This window comes from Carassius gibelio, chromosome A11, assembly GCF_023724105.1.
Source record: "Carassius gibelio isolate Cgi1373 ecotype wild population from Czech Republic chromosome A11, carGib1.2-hapl.c, whole genome shotgun sequence".
NCBI lineage: Eukaryota > Metazoa > Chordata > Actinopteri > Cypriniformes > Cyprinidae > Carassius > Carassius gibelio.
The window spans coordinates 6,010,160-6,032,180 of record NC_068381.1 but is presented as its reverse complement, the minus strand read 5'-3'; the positions used below and the strand labels follow the sequence as shown (position 1 = coordinate 6,032,180).

Genomic DNA, 22,021 nt, shown 5'->3' with positions numbered 1-22,021 from the left:
TCTAAGTGTCATTTTGAACGGGAGCCAGAAAGAACGGGTGGCATGAAAGGTTTGGATGTGAATGCAAGGAACAGGAGAACTGAGTTTCATTATGAGGCTAAACCACAAAGACAGAAGGATCCACTAATCAATGTGGTGAGGATATTCTGATCCATAGAGATGAGCATACACACATAAACACACACATATTCATGCATACTTACACTACCAAGCAAAAAAAAAAAAAGAATTTCTACCCTCAAAAAATAAATAAATATTGCAGCAAAAACCGGATTTCAACATTAATAATAATAAGAAATGTTTCTAGAGCAGTAAATCAGCATTTCAGAATGATTTCTAAAGGATTGTGTGACACTGAAGACTGGAGTAATGATGCTGAAAATTCAGCTTTGTCATCACAGGAATAAATGACATTTTATAATATAGTAAAATAGAAAACAGTTATTTTATATTTATTTTGCACAATGTTAGTGTATTTGCTGTATTTTTGTTCAAATAAATGAATCCATGGTGAGCATAAGATATTTTCAAAAGCATTAAGTAAAAAAGAAAAGATCACATGTAAGGAAAAACGAATAGTTTTGATTCAAACTAAACACCACAGGGACATTTGCATTTGTGATGCCTATTACAACATTCTGACTACAAAATAATGTAACTAATATAAATTAGACAATTAAATTAAATTCTGCAGTAGATAAGCATTAATCAGATTCATCAGATTGTTTTTATGTTTTATTTATTTTATTTTATGTTTTGGCTTTTGAAAATTAAGGTACCAGTTACATAATATAGTGCATGGCAAAAAATATAGAGATAGCTATCAATCAGGTGGTGAGATACCTGCGCAGCTGCTAAAGATGAGAGACTGTGATATGAATGTTGTATGTTCTGCAAAGAGAAAGTGTTTTCCTCATAAGGCTAAACAGGAAGAAATAACTAAATGCTACCACTTTGTACACTGTAAAAATGATTTTTTGAAAGTTGTTGTAAATACATTTCTTTGTAGTTATTTTTGAATTTTATAAAATTAATTTGATTTATTTATTTTTATGTGCCACTTAAATTGGACATGACTTGTCAAACCTCACTCATATAATCTCATGTGTTTGTGTCTAGGGATATTATGAAAACCAACGGCTTTCAATATGGCTCCACTCGATTTAACAGCCGCTAGTTGATAGTTAGCTGTCACTCACTCCTCACAGCTCTCCTCATATAGGGGGACACTCATACCCTGTGTGTTTCCTTCCACGCTCCTGATCACCAAGCAAAACAACAGCCCTCTGCGGTGAACCTATGCACGAATATTTTGGAACGCTCTGCATATGATGTGCAGAGTCCCAGATGGATTGTGGTTGTGCAACTGCTTTTGGTCTGCGTGTACTTATGTGTTTTTATATGCATGTATGTGTATTATGGGGTTACTGGTGTAGAACGAGGGGCCCTGCGGTGGGTTTTAGACTCTAAATACAATAGCGGGAAAATAAATCTGAGCCATTTAAGGAAACTGCTTTATTTCAACAGCATGACTCCATCCAAAATGACAAATACGATAAGCCTTAATTGATGACCAGTAAGTGACCCCTCTGAGTATGTGCTCGTTCGCTATAGGCTTATCTTATTTTGAAATGTAGATAAAGGTGGGATTATTTAGTCACTGATAAAAAAGAGAGTCATGTGAAGAGTGCCTGATGCAGTGCCAATGCATGTCAGTCACTGCTCAATTCAAATTCATTTGTAGTGGGTTAGAATTTAAAGATGGAGCGGTCTCTTTTGTGGTCAAATTAAAGCCAAGACATCCAACCATCAAGCCAAGACATCTGGAAAGAGGTCGTTTTCACTTTTAATATTAGACTTGTAACAATGGGAACAGCTGTAGATCAGAAGTCTGTGCGGATTGGTGCCTTTTCCCTTTCTTCACATACATACATACATACTTTAATTAGGTACATTTTTGACTACTTGATATTCTGAAAGAAAAGAAAAAAACTTTTTTAAACCATTTTGAGTCTAAGGGACTAAAAACTAAAAGTTCCCTTAATTGAAGAATCCCCCATATATATAACAGAACTCATTTGAGCACTACATTTGTAGTGATTAAATTAAAGTCATGCCAATTTATACTGAGATTTCACAGAGATCTGAGATTATTTCCAAATTGCATCAACTCAATTTTATTTTTGAATCTAAATGCATTTAATTTTATTTAGCTTTCAATGAAAACCATCAGCATCTGGCTCATTCATATTTCATATTACAGCACTGTCTGGTAATCATAGACCCCTTGACAGCCTAAAACTAATTTTACAGCATTGTTACAAAGTTTTCATCACTGGCTGTACATATCGTGAAATGGAACCAAACAAGGGTTTCACACGCTATTATCTTAAATGTGCTGTATGTAAGATTTTGACTTTACTGAAGCATAGAAATACCATAACATGTTTCAGATATTTAAGAAACATGGAAAGTTAACATATTTGTTTATCTGAAAAACAATGCAACATTCACAGTTATTCTCATTATTTGAAAATGTGCATTCTGGGCCAGAATGTCAGTCTTTGTTTTGGTTTGTGAAACCCGCCCACTGCCAGTTTACCTAATTCTATTTCGGGGCCCTGGGTTGCCAGTTGGCGGAGAACAAAATGTATTTCATTTAATAACTGCGCTCGTTCCTGTTTGTGTCATCAATCTGGCAACCTGCATGTGCATCAAGCCTGAGGAGGGGCCGGGTAAAAAATCCTTTCCAATATTTTGAATGTGGACTGCAATACCTAGTTCAACCACTCTGTGTCAATCCTACATACAGCACCTTTAAAAGTAAAGAAATAATCTTGGTTACCAAGGTGTATACAAAGTGTAAGGTGTAATCAAGACGATACAAATGGATCATAGATTGATTGACCGGAAATTATTTCTATTCCTGTAGTGCTAAAAAAAATTCTTCTTAGAATGGAAACATTTATGTTCCACAGAATTGGAACACCTGTGATTCAAGTTCACATACTAACAGACCATGATTAAAAATATTTCTGACAGTTTGATAATGTGTGTTGAACATTCAGCCCTCTTTAAAACTATTAGCATGGATTCATCTGTGGAAAAAATATCCACGAGGTATCTGGACCTTCTTCTGAATATTCCTGCCAGTCATGTTAAATCAAATAAAATGTTTATATATCAATAATATATAGATATGGCTAAAAGCAGCTTTGGAACTGAGAGGAAATGATGTTGACCCTCTAAACTTTGTCTAAGGGCTGAAAAGGTAATCTACAAACTCTCATTACAGACTTTGAATCCAAGAACAGTCACTTTTGGGACGGCTGAAGGCTCTCAAACTGCTCCATCTATCATCTGATTGTATTTGAGATCCACTGTGGGCAATTAACTTCATGGTTGGAACAAACAGTGCTAAAACAATTAGAAAAGCTTGTTGTGTGTGTGTTTCTCAGCAGGTCTATAGGGGCCCGTGAGAGTATACTTAACCTTACGTTATGCTTAGGTCCCTGCCTCGCGTGTGTGTTGATGTGCGTGTGTGTGAGCGGTTCTCTCCAGGGTCACGCGTGTTTACGTATTGGCCGTTCTGCTAATTACCAGCATGTCTGAGGTAGACACTGATTGTCTCCCGCCTCCCTCGAGATAAATCGCATTAGTCAGCAATATCCCTCTACCCTAATTTATCTTAATCTCATCCTTAATTTCCCCCTTTGGGCACTACCCGCGTTTTCCTTTGTGCACCTTATCTTGCTGTCTTCAAAACCAAATAAAATCCACAAAGAAACAATCTGTTGGGAAAGGAGTGCAGGTTACCATTTGTCTTTGCTTCGCTTTCTCCCAGGCACGGCATCCCGCTGTCTCTTGTTTTTCGCACGAGAATGCAAAAACCTTCTGGGAAGAGCCTTTGTAGTGGTTGAGAGGAAAATAGGGGTATTTGAGTAAGATGGGACGATTGCTTGTCGGCTGTGTCTACAGATGTCATGCAACTCTGCTACAACCGGCTTAAGTCCAGAGATGATCAAGAAGAGATCATCACTATTACTACTGCTCATTTTCTCAAATCAACCCACACAGCAATGACTTGGAAACATCCCACAACACAAATTTCTAAATGTTTGATGAATGCATGCATGAATGCATGGATGATTCAGAGAAAAATAAGCATTTTTAGCTAAGAATTTTACTGTCTGCATGTTGCATGTCTCTGTTTGACATTGTTGAGCTAATTGATGTATATTATGGTCATTGGTCCATGTGGATTAGCTCCAGAGGGTCTGGAGTGTGTCGGACCCTGACTGGTGTGGATTTAGTACGGGACTAGTAGATTACAGGACTAGTAAATTAATGGTCATCTAGCTAAAGACCTTCACCTTATCAGTGGTGTGGGAAAGTGGAGAGAGACAGAGGATTCTCCTACAGATTTCAACAAGTTTTGTGTTTAACAGTCTAGACCTTTATCTGAATGAAAGCAGACACACTTACTTCACTTTATACAACACAATCAGTCATTTTGGAACTGATACAGTGATGGAAATGTATTGAGACACTTAAAGGGATAATTATGTCAAATAATGCCATTCTGTCATTATTTATTCACACTCATTTATTCACATTGTATGACTGATTTGAAAGTTGTGGAATCCACAAGATGATACACTACCGGATAAAAATTTGGAATAGGTGTGACTGCTTTATTTTGTTTTTCTTTCTTTTTTTTTTTAAGAAGTCTCGCATGCTCACCTAGACTGTATTCATTTAATCAACGCAATGTAAAAACAGTAATATAATGAAAAAATAAATGCAAAAACACTAAACAAATCTTACTTTGTTGACTTTAAATAAAATTTAATTTAAAAATGTTTCAGTGTTCAACTGCTCAAACTCAACTGTATTTATTAAAAGCATACAAAGATTTGTAAATTAGCACATGACATGTGCGCGCCTCACACACCAAGACAAGTCCTAGGGATGCCACACATGCCTGACTAATACAAAGGCTTAAATGGCCCATTTTTGAACATAAACAGGATTGCCCTCCACTCTCAGCCCATCATTACTGCACATATGAGGTCATCTGTGTTTAGATTCGCTGCATGTATGAGCCTGTCCCATTGAAGCAACACAAAGAAATCATGTCCCACCACAGACACTGTCAAACCTCACCCTATCTAATCACTTGGCCCTCTGCTTGAAGCAACAATGCTTATAGGACGCTGGTCTATTTAGGGGAAAGCACTCAGGGTCCCACCATTGCTCTTTTGTCCAATGGCAGGCCGAGAAGATAACCCTGACCTGATAAATCTAGCTGTGATTGAATCCAGAGTGAAGTCCACGTCAGGATAGCTGTTGTTCCTAGAGCGAGGGAAGGAAGGAATATGTGGCCAGTTTCCCATTATTACTGAAGCTGTCCAGAAAACAAAGCCATTAAGCATTTGTCTGTGGCTAATTTACCCTTTAAACATAATCTTTTATCAGCGCCCAACCGATCTTTCTTCGAGAAACGATTCTTAACTCCAACTGCTCCACAGGATGGAAACATCAATGGAAATATCTGGCAGTTTTATGAGGTAATGCTCTCGCAATAGTAAAATCCCTTCCATACCAATTTGAACTGTCATGCTGGTAAATTTAGCCGTGTTCTCACCCCCTACTCAATGTCAGACCCGCTGAAGTGGAGCGTCATGATGAATGAAGCCGGCGAAGGCCCGAGTTTCATTTCCAGTTTAAATTACGTTATAAAGAAACAACGCAATGTGCCAGAAAAAGATCAGTGATCAGCTTTGGGATACTTAGATCAGATTCTGATTTGAATCATCCAGAGCTGTAATGCCATCTGGGTCTGAGTTCAGGATATAACAGAGATTCAGAAAGATCAGAGGTCACCCCAGCAGCCTTTCCATCTCTATGAGCATGCAGTGAGGAAAGTAAGAAAACAGCGTACTATCGGGTCTCATAGTCTGTTTAGACGAAACATGCGTGTGAGTTTGTGTAGCTATATTTTGTCGACAATATTTGCCCCAGAAGTTAGCGAAATCTGTCTTTGTGAATGTCGTCAGTGGTAAATGTTATTCATGAATACATTTGTAGGTTTATATTTATTCATACAAATGCAAAGAAATGTAGTCATACTCTAATGCACTAAAACAACAACTTTATTTCAAACAAGCAGCATACTTTTCTACTTTTTAAAGTGAATGTGATTTGACATTTGCAACCCATTTTACTTTTATAAGATGGCATTAACAGGTTAAAAAGATATAGTCCACAAGCAAAAATGTAGAGCCAGGACCGCATCAGGAATTGACTGGATTTTAGGAAGTGGTTGTTATATATTTTAATAGCCTTTCCAAATATAATCCAAATATAAAGCTTCTCAGTTGAAAATTAAGTGCTAAAGTGCTTTAGATAAAAACTAACAATAGGTTGTAATTTAGTTTAGATTTGTTTCAATACACAACACAATATTTTAACATATCACTTTAAAAAGTAACCGCACTGACGATTTTATAATTATCTTTATACAAAATCAACAGAAGTCTATGGTACATACCAACACAATCTCATGGCAGTTCTTAACTATTTTGCATTTTGAAATTGAACTGGCAATTCATATAAATTTGCCCCATTGACGGTAATGCTTGTGGATTTTAAAGCTTACTTTTTTCCAAAAATTATACTTCTTGTACATATTCATATGAAAGCATGTTTTCCAGTGAGATTGGATTGGTACATACTCCTTTAGACAGCTACAGTAGGTAAACGCGTGTGTGTGTCTCTGTGTGTGTGTGGGATCAATAGTTCTGAATGGGTCTCTGGAATAAGGTTCCTGCAGTGGTGGGATGCCCATGAGGACATGGATAAGGGTGGATCCTCGTCGGCTTGCTTATATTCAAGGCATTCCCAGAATGCCTCACTGGGAACGTGGAATAGGATCTCCTTTCTGGTTCATGCATCTGACCCCAGCCCGTCATCGCCACAGAATCACGAGCTGCAGTGTTTTGACACTCTAACAGAGGAATCAGAAGACACCCAGAACGAAAAAGAAGGATAGAAAATGACAGAAATAAACTGAGAGGTCAAAGGGGATTTAACTATGCTCATGTCACTATAGGATAATGGAGCGTGTGAGTGTCCGTGTCTGTGTGTGTGTGGATAAGCGGCATTTTGTCTGTAACTGGATAAAGTTGCACTACAACTTGTTGTGTGATGCTAAATAAATGCTGGCATGTGTGCCCAGAAACATGATGCTTCGGCTGAAAAGGGTCAGTCACCTCATGTCCACAGTGCCTGCTGATACACAAGTCTCTCTGCATTAATGACAACCCATGGATTGCATATAACCTTCATATTTCTCCACTGTCCCTTCAACACCATTATGTGACAGAGCAAAGCTTTGCTAACAAGGACATCAGTGAGATAATAAAGGTGATTTCTATGGCACTGCTCCCAGACCTAGTGAGCTGCCGCGCTATCTAAGTGCACTCGATGCTCCATTGACACTCATCGGTAATCCTGGCATTAGTACTAATATTTTTAGATGTTCATTTAAAACACCCTTTTAATAGATTTAAAAAAGCAATTTATTCCTGTGATCAATGCTAGTATATATGACAATATTTGGCAGAGATACAACTATTTAAAAAATGTGGAATCTGAGGGTGCAAAAAAAAAGAAAAGAAAAAAAACAAGAAATATTGCGAAAATCGCCTTTAAATTTGTTCTAATGAAGTTCTTAGCAATGTATATTACAAATCATAAATCTCAAAAGAAACTGGAAAAAAAAAATAGTTGGCGATCACCAACAGCACTTCTGGAAAGCCTTGAATCAACAAACAGAGCTACCAAATATTGCTACAAGTGTGACTGCATCATATAATAACTGCTATTAATAATGTTCATCGTCTGGCTAACTACGTCTTGTATTCATTTTTCTGAAAAATCCTGTCATACACGCACAAACTGACAGTCACCACTTATAAGTTACTACTAAATATTGTAGAAACGTAATTTTCTGTAAAGTTGCTTTGTAATTATTTGTATTGTAAAAAGCGCTATACAAATAAACTTGAATGCTGAAACATGGATGGAAGGATTTGCTTCTGTTCAGACACAACAGCATTAGCTAGGGTCACACCATTCATCCCAAAGGCGCTCAGGTCTAGCTTTGTGCAGGCTAGTGAAGGTCCTGAATGGATTTAAGAGGTCTAACCACACCACATAATTAGAAGATACATGTTTGGCATTTCAGCATACAATAGTAATTTTACTCTGCCAGATACATATGAACCAAATCCATTTCTAATCCTCTCTTGACCCGTTCAGTCAGCTCTATCATTCCAAATGGATATATTGACCCACCTTTGGCCCATTAGCCCAGTAACACAAGGTCACAGGGATGCTCAATCACCCATGTGTCTATTCTGCTCTAGCTTTGCCAGATCTCCCTTATGTCATTAGGCCAAGTTCATTAACTCCTGTGTTGTCTGTGATCAATAGCTCATCTGTACTGAATGCACCCACGCCATCCCACAGCCTCTTTTATTGACTAGAACAAAGTGAATAAATTATACAAACACAACTATGATCAATGAATCTCGCTGCCTATCAGCTGGAGCTAATGGAGAATACAAGCACTTTCAGAGTTCAAACTCTCTGCTGGACTAAATTAGTGTGAAATTTAAATAGGCTCTCTGAATGACATCCAGCACTGATACGAGACAAAGCTGAAGCTGTGTAATAATGATGGACAAATTCATTATCATTCACTACACAAGAACTGAAGAAATGAAGAAAATGAAGATGACAACAACAATGAAGGGTAATGACAAAGAGGATCATGAAGAAGAAACTTGATTATATGATTATTTCATGAAATTTAATCACATCAGTTAGTTAAGTTACAAGTTAAGTTCTTATAAATCAAGACAGTCAAGCAGGTAATGCTGGTTTTATCATCAGAAACTAATAATGCTGTAATGTTTCTACCAGACAAAAGATTGTAATAATTAAAACTTAAAAAAAGGCTGCATTGATGCACACTGTGAAAACTGAAATATTACAAAAATATTACAATATAAAATAATAGAAATTTTAATAGAACTGTTTTCTATTTTAATATATTCTTAAAATGTAATCTATTCCTGTGGTGCAAAGCTGAGTTTTTGTCATTATTATTCCAGTGTTCAGCGTCACATGATCATTCAAAAGATATTCTAATTCGCTGATTACCGTATTTTTCGGACTATAAGTCGCACCTAAGTATAAGTCGCATCAGTCCAAAAATACGTAATGACGAGGTAAAAAACATATATATATCGCATATATCGCACTGGACTATAAATCTTATTTATTTAGAACCAAGCACCAAGAGAAAACATTACTGTCTAGAGCCGCGAGAGGCTGTAGACGGTAATGTTATCTCTTGGTTCATGTCTCTCGGTTCATGTTAAATTAGTTTAGATAAATAAGTCGCACCTGACTATAAGTCACAGGACCAGCAAAACTATGAAAAAAGTGCCACTTATAGTATGGAAAATTTTAACAAGGTATTTTAAATTGTAATAATTTTACAATATCACAGTTTTTACTGTGAATTTCATCAAATAAACGCAACATTGTGGACTTCTTTCAAAAACACTAAACAAATCTTAAATATCACAAATGTTTGACTCTTGTTTTTCCAAAAAATAAAAGTCAACAGGATCTAATGTTGTTTCAGACACAACCGGCTGTTGATTTAATGATCATAATCTAATAACTGCTATAATGCTTCTAATAGGTGCTTCTCATCACACAGAGAGACTAATACTGCAAATTCTGTTTCAATATCACAGTGGAAACACTGTCTTAAATGGATTTTGTGGTTATGCTTGGTGGAAGGATGAGAAATATGTACACTAGCCTGAAAATACAAAACCACCTGCTGCCCTACTGTGAAGTTTGGTTTCCTTCTAAATCACTTCATAAACACATGCATTAGATACAGAGCAGCGCAGAAAGGAGACGCTGCTATTGGCATCTAAGCAAGTGTGTATGTGTGCTTTCTTTTCGATGCCACACATCAAACACAGCTGTACACTTACAGCTGATGGTCCTGAGACTGCAACTGTTCCTGCATCTGTCCGCACCTCTGCTACAATTGTGTGTCTGTGTGTTTGTGTTTCTGTGCATGAGTAATACTCAAAAGTCAACATAGAAACAGCTAACTTACTTAGGCAAATTAAGTCAGCCACAGACTGGAAAATAATGACAAACAACTAATACAAAATAAATTAAAAAAACATTGACAACAATGAAAAAGTGAGTACAGAGTCTGGAAAATATGTATCAGGGAATTTGATGGAATCCAACAGAGCCGCAGTCAAACACTTTGAGAACTTATTTAGCATAACAGAGACTCTTCTAATCTGAAACCGTCATGCTAAAGGCAAATATTTTACAAAGAAACATTTCATATTAGCACAGAATGACATGCTTAAATCTGAGGAAGAACCAGTGAAATATTGGAACTATTAAAAACAGCCTGAAGCTATAGTATACCGGCCAAACCAAACCATAATACAGAAAAACTTAAGACTGGAGAAAATACAGAGATTTCCAGTAGCATTCACCTAAATGTTTCAATCAGAGGATACATAATCCTTTTCTCCCTAACATTGAAAAATCACAGAACCCACATGATTGCTAACATAATATTTGGTTAACTTGAGGAGAAGAGCTTTGTAATGGAATGGAGAGATGGGCCCATTTCTTCAGTCATCTGCTTAATTAAGGATTATTTCTCCCCGGACAGCTCAGCTTGTGAGATAATGCAGGGCAACATTTATCGTGTTCAACCAATCATTCTAACTGTGTGTTTTTGTGTGAGCTTAAACCCAGCTGACATTAAATAATGCATGACTTTAATTCTGTGCTCTTAGAGACTGACCAGGCCCAGCTATGGTACAATTGTTTCCATTTTAGGCTTTCATCATCAATGCTAATGCTGCACTTGCAAAAAATATGGGGGGTTTCCCATTCTTGGCTGGTTTGAGCTGTTCTACCAATCTCACCAAAGCTGGCAGCTAACCATCTACAGCGGCTGTAGCATAGTGGCTACTGTACCTCAGGCTAGTTCATTTATTTAAGCAGGCATGGCAAAAGCATAGTTTTCTGGAGATATGTTATGGTTATGGTATGCTTGGAGTAACATATAACTGTGCACTGAACCATGATGCTACCACAGTACTTGTTTTGCAAGAGAAAGTAAAAACGTATTATCCTTTAAAACACAGAGTAATTAGCATCGAAGGACTGAAGTAGTCCCAAACTAGTCATTATCTGCTTAAATCATCATAAGCCTGGGCTTTACCCACTCAGTAAATCATATTTGCTGTCTCCGACTGCCCTGCCACCAGGGTCACACCAGGTCACCAAACTATAGGTATACTTACTTGTTTAATATATCTATAGTTTGGTATAAATATAAAGGTATAAAGGTATGAAATAATTTTTTCTATTTATTATTATTATTATTAATATATACATTACGGACCAAAAGTTTGGACACACCTATATGTGCTGTAATGAAGCAGAGATCAGTTAGTTCCTCACTTTCCGCGCTGACGCAGAGATCGTTTGCCAGCTTCAGTGAAAGTATAACGTGCCTAACGTTGTCGACTCGTACATTACACGTCTCGCTGATGTCACGTGCATTACGGGATCTTCAAGGGTTGTGTGTGAAAGCACGCACATATACCAGGTCATCACTGGCAGTGTGAAAGTGCCAAATCTAGCGACCAGGGTACAATTGCAGGAACACTTTACCCCTGTATTTGCCGGAATGGCAGTGTGAAAGGGTCTCGAGAAGGAGAGTGATGGGGTGCTGCGCCAGATGACCTGGCCTCCACAGTCACCGGACCTGAACCCAATCGAGATGGTTTAGGGGTGAGCTGGACCGCAGACAGAAGGCAAAAGAGCCAACAAGTGCTAAGCATCTCTTGGGGAACTCCTTCAAGACTGTTGGAAGACCATTTCAGGTGACTACCTCTTGAAGCTCATCAAGAGAACGCCAAGAGTGTGCAAAGCAGTAATCAAAGCAAAAGGTGGCTACTTTGAAGAACCTACCATATGACATTTTCAGTTGTATGTATATAATTCCATATATAATTCCACATGTGTTAATTCATAGTTTTGATGCCTTCAGTATGAATCTACAATTTTCATAGTCATGAAAATAAAGAAAACTCTTTGAATGAGAAGGTGTGTCCAAACTTTCGGTCTGTACTGTATATATATTGTATTTTTTATATACTGTATTTTTATTTTTTTTGGTTGGAATGGTAAAACTTTTGCATTATATATATCATATCTGAATATCATAGCAGTCTTTTTACCATTTAACTTTTACAGACACTAGTCCATATCACAAGAGGAGTAACTGTACAGTTTTAAAAATCATTTGTTAATTGTACGTCCAAATTTGATTGTATATCGCCAAATTCCGTGACATCCCACATTTTACTATAACCAAGCCAGGTAAGAAAGGGGCCTAGTTTAATGACCAAATCTACTCAGGTTACAAATGAGAAGGGGCCTCCTGGGCCCCAGTGCTTGCCACCTCATGCTCTCCTCAACAATGCACCATTAAAAACCCCACTGTGGCCTGACGACTACTCTTCTTTCCCACGGTGAAGAGCGCCTGGCCCCGTGGCCCCCTCCCTAGCATATAAAACAGCCAAGTTTGAGAAGAGGCCAGCTCTGAAGAAAGATGGGGTGCCATACTGCAACATACATCATAAATTATGGGCTCCCCGACACACACACACAGAGTTGCAAACTATAAGAGTACCCTCTTGTCACTGCCCTGGCTGCCATGCTTGTACGGGCTGTGTTTGAGACACCACCATGATTAAGGAATTCTTACACCTACATCTAGAATTTATGCTGTGTCAGAGAATACTGTGAATCCATGATGATTTTCATTTTCATCATTTACAAATGATTTCATTTGACATGGTGTGCCGCAAAGATATATATGGGAAACACAAGAGTTTGCAAACGTGATACTCTATGATAAATTATAAATCTAATTTGATGTCACCCAGATATAATGTATCACACTATCAAATTGAAGTGACAAGACTAACAACAAATAATTTATGCTTATTAGGCATGCAGTGTATAAAAGTCATTGTCAGCATGCACTGGTGTGTATCATATGTGTGCTTTGTGAGACAACTGAGAAAATGCATAAATATAACTGTCGGCCAACACAAACTTTAGCTTTATAGCTGGCTGAGACTCATACTGTGCCCTTCTTCTATAAAAACCACACAAGCATGGCAAATGTTCTCAGAAGGCTGAATCAGGTTACATGCCTCCAATTAGAAGTCGTCTTTCTATGCTTTAACCCATTACACATGTTTAAACTGCCCAGTTTCACACACAAAAAAAAATCTAACTACACTAATTTTGACTGTAATTGAAGACCATAAGTGATACTGCAACAACAAATGACTTCAGATAAAGCTGACTCTGGCCAAATGTTTTCAACCACAAATGAAATTCAATAGACTTCTAATTACCCTGCTTACTGTTTCAGCAAATCCCCCTTTATGAGTTAAATAAATTTTGTGCTGGGTTGCTTTGCTTTGTGAACAGTATCAATGAGAATGTAGCATTTGTAAATCTAGTCAAAGCTGAATCACAGAGCAATTCAGAAGGTCCAGATGTTGTGAACGAAGTGTAGTTCAAAGCGATGTTTGGTTAACGTACCTCCGCTAAATTCTCCTGTACAGTGACTACAACCAGAGCTGGGGTTTTTTTATACCTGAAGGTTGATTTGCTTGATTATGTATGTATATTTCTCATTCCTGCAGACTGTATATCCAACAGTAATCTTGGTTCTGTCAATGCTGTGAATGTGGGAAATCAGTCAATAGTGCAGTTCACTGGGAATTTTCAGTGTCGAGCATCAGGAAAACTTCTCAATGACAGACGCCAGCGCTCTGCGCTAAACCACATCACTCGACATCTTCGCAAATGATTGTTGCTTTGTCAGCGGCCAAAGCTGGGCCTTTTTCAGCAGGTTAAGTGATCTTTGAAACGAACCTGCTTGGAGAATGTCTGAGGTAGAAGGGTGAAGGTCTTCGAAAGGGTTGTGCCCCTTTCCCTCACTTATTTCCTGTCTCCTGATCTCTCTTGGCCTTTCATGCCTCCTACACTAACTCCCTATGCAGGCTGACAGGGAACAGGGCTTGTTTGAGACCAAGAACGTTGACACAGAATGGCTCTGATCCATCATCAGCCATTCACTCATTCTCTGTCCTCACTTTCTGTTCTTCCTGTTTCTGTCCATCTGCCTGTCTCTCTTCAGATAGATCTTCCACTCTCATCATTGTGACTTAGGGTTAGTTTTGGGACCTGCAGATGAAAGGAAATATGATGATTTCAGCCATCAGAATCACAACTTCGTACACATGGACTGTACAAAGATGCTGACTGCAGGGGTGAATAAAATAGATAATTCGGTTGCTCTATAAATATACAGAAAAAAATATAGAGTTTGATTTTTGGCAGGATTAAAATATGGGAGAGAAAGGACCAGTGGCGGACTGGGACAGTTAATCAGGCCGGGAATTTGACTCTACTCCAGGCCATCTCTGTTGCTGCAGTCACCACCACCCAATTCATGCGTCCACCAGACTGTTAAACTCTTTGGTTCTTTCAGTTGTTTGAATTGGGTTATACTTACAAAATAAATCTAAATCCTTAGACTGTGAACGGCAAAATAATCAAATGAAGTATCAAGAAGTATCAAGGCATTCACTGTCTGTATCATCTTTCCCTGAATCCCCCTCTCTGTCACTCTGTACATTGAGTTTCTCTGCATAAATCATAAAAGCACATATATTCTTCTAAGAGTATAGCTAGCATTTTTAGTTTTGCTAATAGCTTAAACTTTACCTGAAGGTTCCTGCTCTGACTCTAAAGCTTAATTGTCCACTCCCTTTTGTTTATTTATTTATTTATTTATTTTTTAATTGATTTTATCTATTGTAAGTCACTTTGAATAAAAGCGTCTGTCTGCCAAATGATTATGTAAATATTAGGGTGGAACAGTTCAACCTTTTCACAGTTCGGTTTGTTTCACGGTTTTAGAGTCACGGTTTCGGGACCGTTGTATGTGCTATGTTTATGGAAAAACTATACTTTCAAAAATATATATATTATCATATTATTAAGAATATTCTAACTACAAGCAACAGCACAAGTTAATCAAATATAAAAAGGTAATCAAATGTAAAACAGCATTGCATTTTGGACTATAAATTATATGCAAAATGTCTCAGTTCACATTACTTTAATCTCCGATCTCCGTGTGCAAGTGTTTTGTTTGCATGTATGTCATTGCAGCAGCACATGAAACTTTAATTGTAATTAAACTGACTGGAACTACCTGTGAATCAAAGTATTTTAATGCACACCTTTTAGCAGATCAGAATCAGATATTCAGACAAACCATGGCATAAATAGTATTTACATTAACCGTTCAACAAACCAAGCAACTAATGGTAGTGTTAAGGCAAATAAAACATACTTTTTGTGTTTGTGTCAATTTGGTGAAGTAAATTGTTCAGAACTTGAAGAGCAGTCTCTAGATTACGATGAAGGTCCTTCCCAAACCGCATCTTCACTTCATGCAGCAGCTACCAAAAAATAAGTAAAGAAAACAGAAAGAAAAATTACTTAAAACATTTTTGACAGTTTTTATTCATACAAAAAAAATAATAATTGAAAATGCAGTGGAAATACTTATTAATGGATGTCAATAAAAAAAAAAAAAACTTGATTTGGCCGCATGTCTCATACTGCAGATTGTATGGCTGTTCTGTTCTGTTCTGTTCTGTAGGGCTGTTCTTCATTACCACTTGAGTGTGTGGTCAAAAACTAGCTTAGAGCACTAACTGCAGTTAAAAACTAAGCTTAGGATCAGAAAACACAAATTTAACAGTTTGTAACAAGCACAACAAAACTTACCGATGTAAGGCAACTTGTGCAAGAAACAACCAATCGAGGAATCAGCTGACAACGTTGAAAGCTCAGCCAATATGAAGGAACAGCTGATCATAGCTGTATATGGATAGGCATTTTTAACTAATTTAGTAGCTAGTTCTAATTACGTTTTCCAAGCGTGTTTCTCATATTTTTTTTTTTAATGATGCGTCTTTTAACATCATCAAGTATATTCAAAAAATAAACAAATCATGCCTTAAAAGTGCATGCATCTAGGCTAATGTAAAGTTACATGATGAAGTCATACTAGTGCGAGTGTTCATTTTGAGTGCGTTCTTTCAATGCATTATTCAGTGTATTCAAATACATTTATGAATGCATGTGTATTACGAACTCATTTGAGTCAGTTTGGGGATCGCGAATCATTTGAATCAGTTCAGGCGTTCAAAGCAGGATCGCGAATCATTTGAGTCAATTCGGGAGTTCGTATCGGGTTCGCACTACGAACTCATTTGAGTCAGTTTGGGGATCGCAAATCATTTGAATCAGTTCAGGCGTTCAAAGCGGGATCGCGAATCATTTGAGTCAATTCGGGAGTTCGTATCGGGTTCGCGCTACGAACTCATTGAGTCAGTTTGGGGATCGCGAATCATTTGAATCAGTTCAGGCGTTCGTAGCGGGATCGCGAATCATTTAAGTCAATTCGGGAGTTCAAAGTGGGATCGAGAGCATTTGAGTCAGTTTTGGGATCGCAAATCATTTGAATCAGTTTAAGAGTTCGTAGCGGGATCGCGAATCATTTGAGTCAGTTCAGGAGTTCAAAGCGGGATCGCGAAACATTTGAGTCAGTTCGAGAGTTCGGAGCGGGTTCGCGAATCATTTGAGTCAGTTTGAGAGTTCGGCGCGGGATCGTGAATCATTTGAGTCAGTTTGGGAGATCGGAGCGGGATCGCGAATCATTTGAATCAGTTTGGGAGTTCAAAGCGGGATCGCGAATCATTTGAGTCAGTTTGGGGATCGCAAATCATTTGAATCAGTTCAGGAGTTCGTAGCGGGTTCGCGAATCGTGTGAGTCAGTTCGGGAGTTCAAAGCGGGTTCGCGAATCATTTGAGTCAGTTTGGGGTTCGCGAATCATAGCTGTATTTAGTAGCTAATTCTAATTAGTTTTCCAAGCGTGTTTAGGTGTGATATGTGAACTTGTATTTTTGTTTTACTGATGTGCCTTTTAACAGTATTAAGTATATTCAAAAACTAAACAAATCGTGCCTAAAAATTGCATGCATCTAGGCTAATGTAAAGTTACATGATGAAGTCATTCTAGTGCTTGTGGCGTGTGTGCATTTTGTGTGCGTTCTTTCACTGCGTTATTCGTGTATTCAAATACATTTATGAATGCATGTGAATGATCACAAAATTCAAGATATGGGGGTTAGAAAATGTATATATTTATATCATTTTATGTAGTTAATCAATATCACTCTAAGTTTTTCTCCAAAAATCAGCATGATTAAAATGTGATATTAAGTTACTACAAACAATAATTTAACTACAAATTACAAAATGTTGCAGAATAATGTAATATATATGAATGAATAATAGCCTAAAAAACCTTTGTGCCAAAAGGATTCTTTTTTTGTCATTATAGAAGAGTGTGGTGAACCAATTCGGTTCGGATTTTTCAGTGAACTGTCCCATCCCTAGTAAATATAAATGTAATTCTGACCGACCTGCTCCCTTACTGACGAACAAGGCTGGGATTTTGCAGCAATTTGCTGCGTCTGTGGCCGGCGCTTTTCTCCTTTTTATTCGTTCCATCACTGCTCCTCCTTTGCATTTATGGCTCCATTTTCTGCGCGATTTTCTAAGATAAAGCCTGCCTCTGGAAATAGCCAATTAGGCAGTGCTTCGCTGATGTTTGGTCATGTGGTAGTGTCATTTAAAACCGTCAATTAATTCGCAGTTGCATAACAGCCTATTGCACGTCAGCCTGATCGACTGCACAGCAGCAGGCGGCAGGCCAGAATGACCGTCAGGCCACCGGGAAATGTCCCGGTTCTCCCGATGGCCAGTCCGCCCCACAACCATACTTTTACAGGCACGCTAACACAGATCTAGTGACTTTGACATGTCTGTGTTGTTAAATGTATGTTTTATCATGCCAGCAGTTGACCTAAATCAGAGAACGGGTAAAAGAAAAAGAGTTCATGCCCATCTGCTAAAGTAGCCTTGCAGGACCACTAAAATTGCAAAACTTTCTTTCAGGAGTTGTGCTCTGACATGTAATTTTATTAATAATTTTTATAATAATTTTTTATTAATTGAAATAAAGCTAAAATAAAATAAATAAATAAAATAGGATGAAAGATTTAAAATTAGAAATGTTGCCTTGTGTCAAATTACTACAGTAAGTTTAACTACTACAAATACTAAAATTAATATGATAAAAATGAATTAAAGCTTAACAGAAATATAAAATTTTTTTTCTAATAAAATAACAAAAATAATTACTAAAACTAAATGTGAATATTATATACTAATACAAGTAATTATATACTAATACAGTATTTCCATAACAAAAAATAAAATAAAGCAGTGATGCACAAAATTAGGAATAGGTTAAAGCCATTTGCATACTGTAGATTGTTTCAGACCTAACGAGTGAGTTATCCAACAAAAGAACCCATCACAAGTATTGCCCTTTTTAAAACAACTCTGCAGTTTCCCCTTTCTCACGTATCCGATTATTTTGTTCAGTAACTCTACTCTTCAATTGGGTTCTACTTCCTGTAACAAGAGCTTGATTTGGTTGATTTTTATCATGGCAGACGAAGGATGTTCTGTCAACTTTTATACAAAGACACCTTATTTTCCACTCTCACTCCCTATCCTCCTGTTTCTTCCCCTTTTGTAACTCTTGTTCTCCATCTCCTGTTCTCTCATCTGAAGCTGAAAGGAAAGAAAGACAGCAAGCAGAATATGAAAGCAGGTATTTGTTTGGGGGTCAAGGGGATGGGTTGACCGGGTGGTGAGACAGGTGGGTCTGGTGAAGTGAATCATTTGACCCATGTGGAAAAAAAAGTCAACCCATTGAGATGTTTAATTTTAAATTCCCTTTTTTCATAGTATTCATTTCTTAGTAGTCTCAGCTTGATACGCTGTAACTGATAGTCAAAGTTCAGCTCTGAAAAGAGTTGATGGACACACACTCCTTGCAAAACAATAAATAAAAAAGAAAGATAAAATACAAACAATGAACATCACCCGAATTTAAAAGCTTAGAAAACTGTTGGCAAAAACTACACAAAAGAAGAGACAAACTGTCACATCAGTTCAGCTTCATTTCTCCTCTTCCCACAGGACACTAGTCAGTCAGTCAAGCAGAAAACAAGCTCATCAGCTGACGAAGACCCACCTGCTCTCATCTGATAAATAAAGGTCCGTCCGTTTTGATGCTATTTCCCAGTCCAGTCTTTAACATTTACATCTTTAGAACTTCAAGCATAAAAATCCATTTTAATCTTAACTTTTAGAATCTTTAGCGTTAGCATTTTATATATATCTTTAGAATATATATCTTATATATCTTTAGAATTTAGAATCTTTAGCATTAGAATCTTTCAAATCTTTAGCATTTACAATCTAAAGCTTTCATAATCTTTCAAATCTTAAGCACTGCAATCTTTTTAATATCTTAATATTTAGAACATTTAGAATACTTGGCATTAGAATAGAATAGAATCCCAACAGCATCACAGTCAAGTCAGGCTCCCACTGCTTTCTCAGCCTCCAGCGGCCAAACCCTGAAACGAACTCCCAGCAAGACAGAAAACAACAACCTCTTCTTTCTTTACATGCATGACATGTGCTTGCATGGGCCCACGATGAAAGGCTGTAGCATCTATAGATCTCCTCTCTCTGTAGTTTGGCTGTGATTTTTTTTTTTTTTCTCTTTTTGATGGCAGGACAGAAAGAAGGCGAGATTCTGGGCTGTATAAGAGATCAGAGGTGTGTTCTTAAGAGTCGAAAACCCTGAAATGCTTTGCTGCAAGAGACATCCGACTTTTCTGCAGAATGATGATCTTGGGTAATACAATATAAACACTTGGCCTAGTGTGATGGGAAGAATTTGAGAGTTTAGTTGTCTGTCACCCAAATTAAAGTGACTGTCTTTATCCATCACTGAAGCATCTTCATTAATGTCACTGGGACATATGTGGCTGTGTTCTGATCCCTAGTGCACTGCCTCTGCCTACAGGCAGCTATACCGAAATAACTTCCTTGACGAAATTAAAATCATGTGCATATAGGTAAAAACTCACCAGGGTGTATCACACACAAAAAAAGAGACTGACATCAGAATGCTGGAAAGCTAAAAACTCAACAGAATAACAAGCACAAAAATGGATTGATAATAATTTAGATGCACCACAGTTTAGTTGGCTACTAAATAGTATCTTTAAAATATTTAATATCAAGTATCATTAACATTCATAATCTTTAACATGGAAATTTCAAGATTCGTAACCTTTAAAATTGAGAATTCTAAATATTATAAAAGCTAAAGATTTGAAAGATTCTTAATGCTGACGATTTGATGTTAATGATTCTTAAAGTTTACAACTGCATGTTAAAGATTCAAAAACGTATGAATGCAGATGATTCTAAATGTAAAATGTCTTCAGAATCTTTAACATCCAGAGTCTTTGGAATCGTTAACATAGAATCATCTGAATCTCAGAACATAACTACAAGCGGTCAACGTGATTTTGCCAAGACATGTTCCTGGATCAACATTATTTTCCAAAAATATAGACTTAACCCAATCCCTAACCCTAAACCTAACCCTACCCATAATTTTTTCCTAAAATCAGTGGGAAATGATAGCTGATTAACAAGGGTGTAGAAGCACCTAACCCTGATTATAACCCTAAAACAGATATTTTCTGAAAAGTTTTATCTCAATCTGATTGGTTGATTGGAATGTTGTTTCAGGATCAACAAGGATGTTAATCCAGGAACATGTTGGACTTGATGAAATCACGCTCGCCGACTACAAGCACAACCACAGCCAGCCTCTAGGCACTCACAGGCAGTACTCGAAACCAAGCAAGACAAGCGGACATGGAAAACAGTTACGTGAGGTATCTGGCAACAACCACAAGTCTTAATTCAGAAGATGATCTTGCTTCATTTGGCAGAAGTAGGAATGAGAGAGAGTGCTTAAGATTACTGGCAGATGAAGATTCTCAAGTACTTGGAAAGAAAGTGTCCTGAAGTCTAAGTTTATACAGTGTGTTCATCAAAAGCCCTGGCTCCATCTGTTGACCTCGATCAGCGTGAAGGAATGCTCAGAGCATTTAATATAGGGTACTTCTTGTTGAGGATCTCCTTTCAGCATTTCCCAGCTATACGTGGAGAAATAAGATGCGAGGAAAGGTGTTTTGAGGCATCCACCCTTGAATACACATGTGCCGGGCCAAGCCAGCCCTGCACTGTTGCATCTGGAGCCCACATGTGAAGTAGGGCGTGTCGGACATAACCACAGAAACCCGTTTCAGAGCACTCTGGGAAAGTTTAGGTTAAACACGTCTGTAGCGTGTGACACATAACACATGCCTTGTGGAGTTATGATTATCTAGAAGGAGTCATAATTAGGATTTAATGTAATATTTAAAAAATCACTTTTAGAAAGAATATATTGACAGACCTGCACAACCTGATATAGTCAACATAAAACGGCATTCTCAACCAAATGTACTTCCAATATGTGACATGTTTCTGAGTAAAAACATTTAGTGAACAATATCATACAATGGCAGCAACATAACACATTACACAGATGTCTAATGATCACTTTGCGACCTCCTAAAACCATCTCGTGAGTGGTCCACATACCAAACATCTTTCATATACGCCTGGTTCAGCACATGACCTCTGAGAGGAAGCTCACAGTGATGGATGACCTGTGTGAATTGTGTGGCGACACCACCCAAAACAAACTGATAATGGCTTTGCCTCTCC

The 22,021-nt window shown here is 37.6% G+C and overlaps 1 long non-coding RNA gene across 3 annotated transcripts in view; it reads right to left on the bottom strand.

Moving 5' to 3' along the window:
* Positions 1 to 6,146: 6,146 nt before the first annotated feature.
* The window catches only part of LOC128022153 (uncharacterized), a 36,586-nt gene continuing 20,711 nt past the window's right edge, over positions 6,147 to 22,021 (bottom strand). The window contains exons 2-4 of one of the 3 annotated variants that reach the window (XR_008185866.1): positions 15,584 to 15,692; positions 14,316 to 14,406; positions 6,147 to 7,009 (exon numbers count right to left, since the gene is read on the bottom strand). This is a non-coding gene — a long non-coding RNA (uncharacterized LOC128022153). Of the gene's footprint in view, positions 7,010 to 14,100; positions 14,407 to 15,583; positions 15,693 to 22,021 lie in introns of those variants that run through there. The other 2 variants (XR_008185865.1, XR_008185867.1) reach the window with 2 other exon arrangements.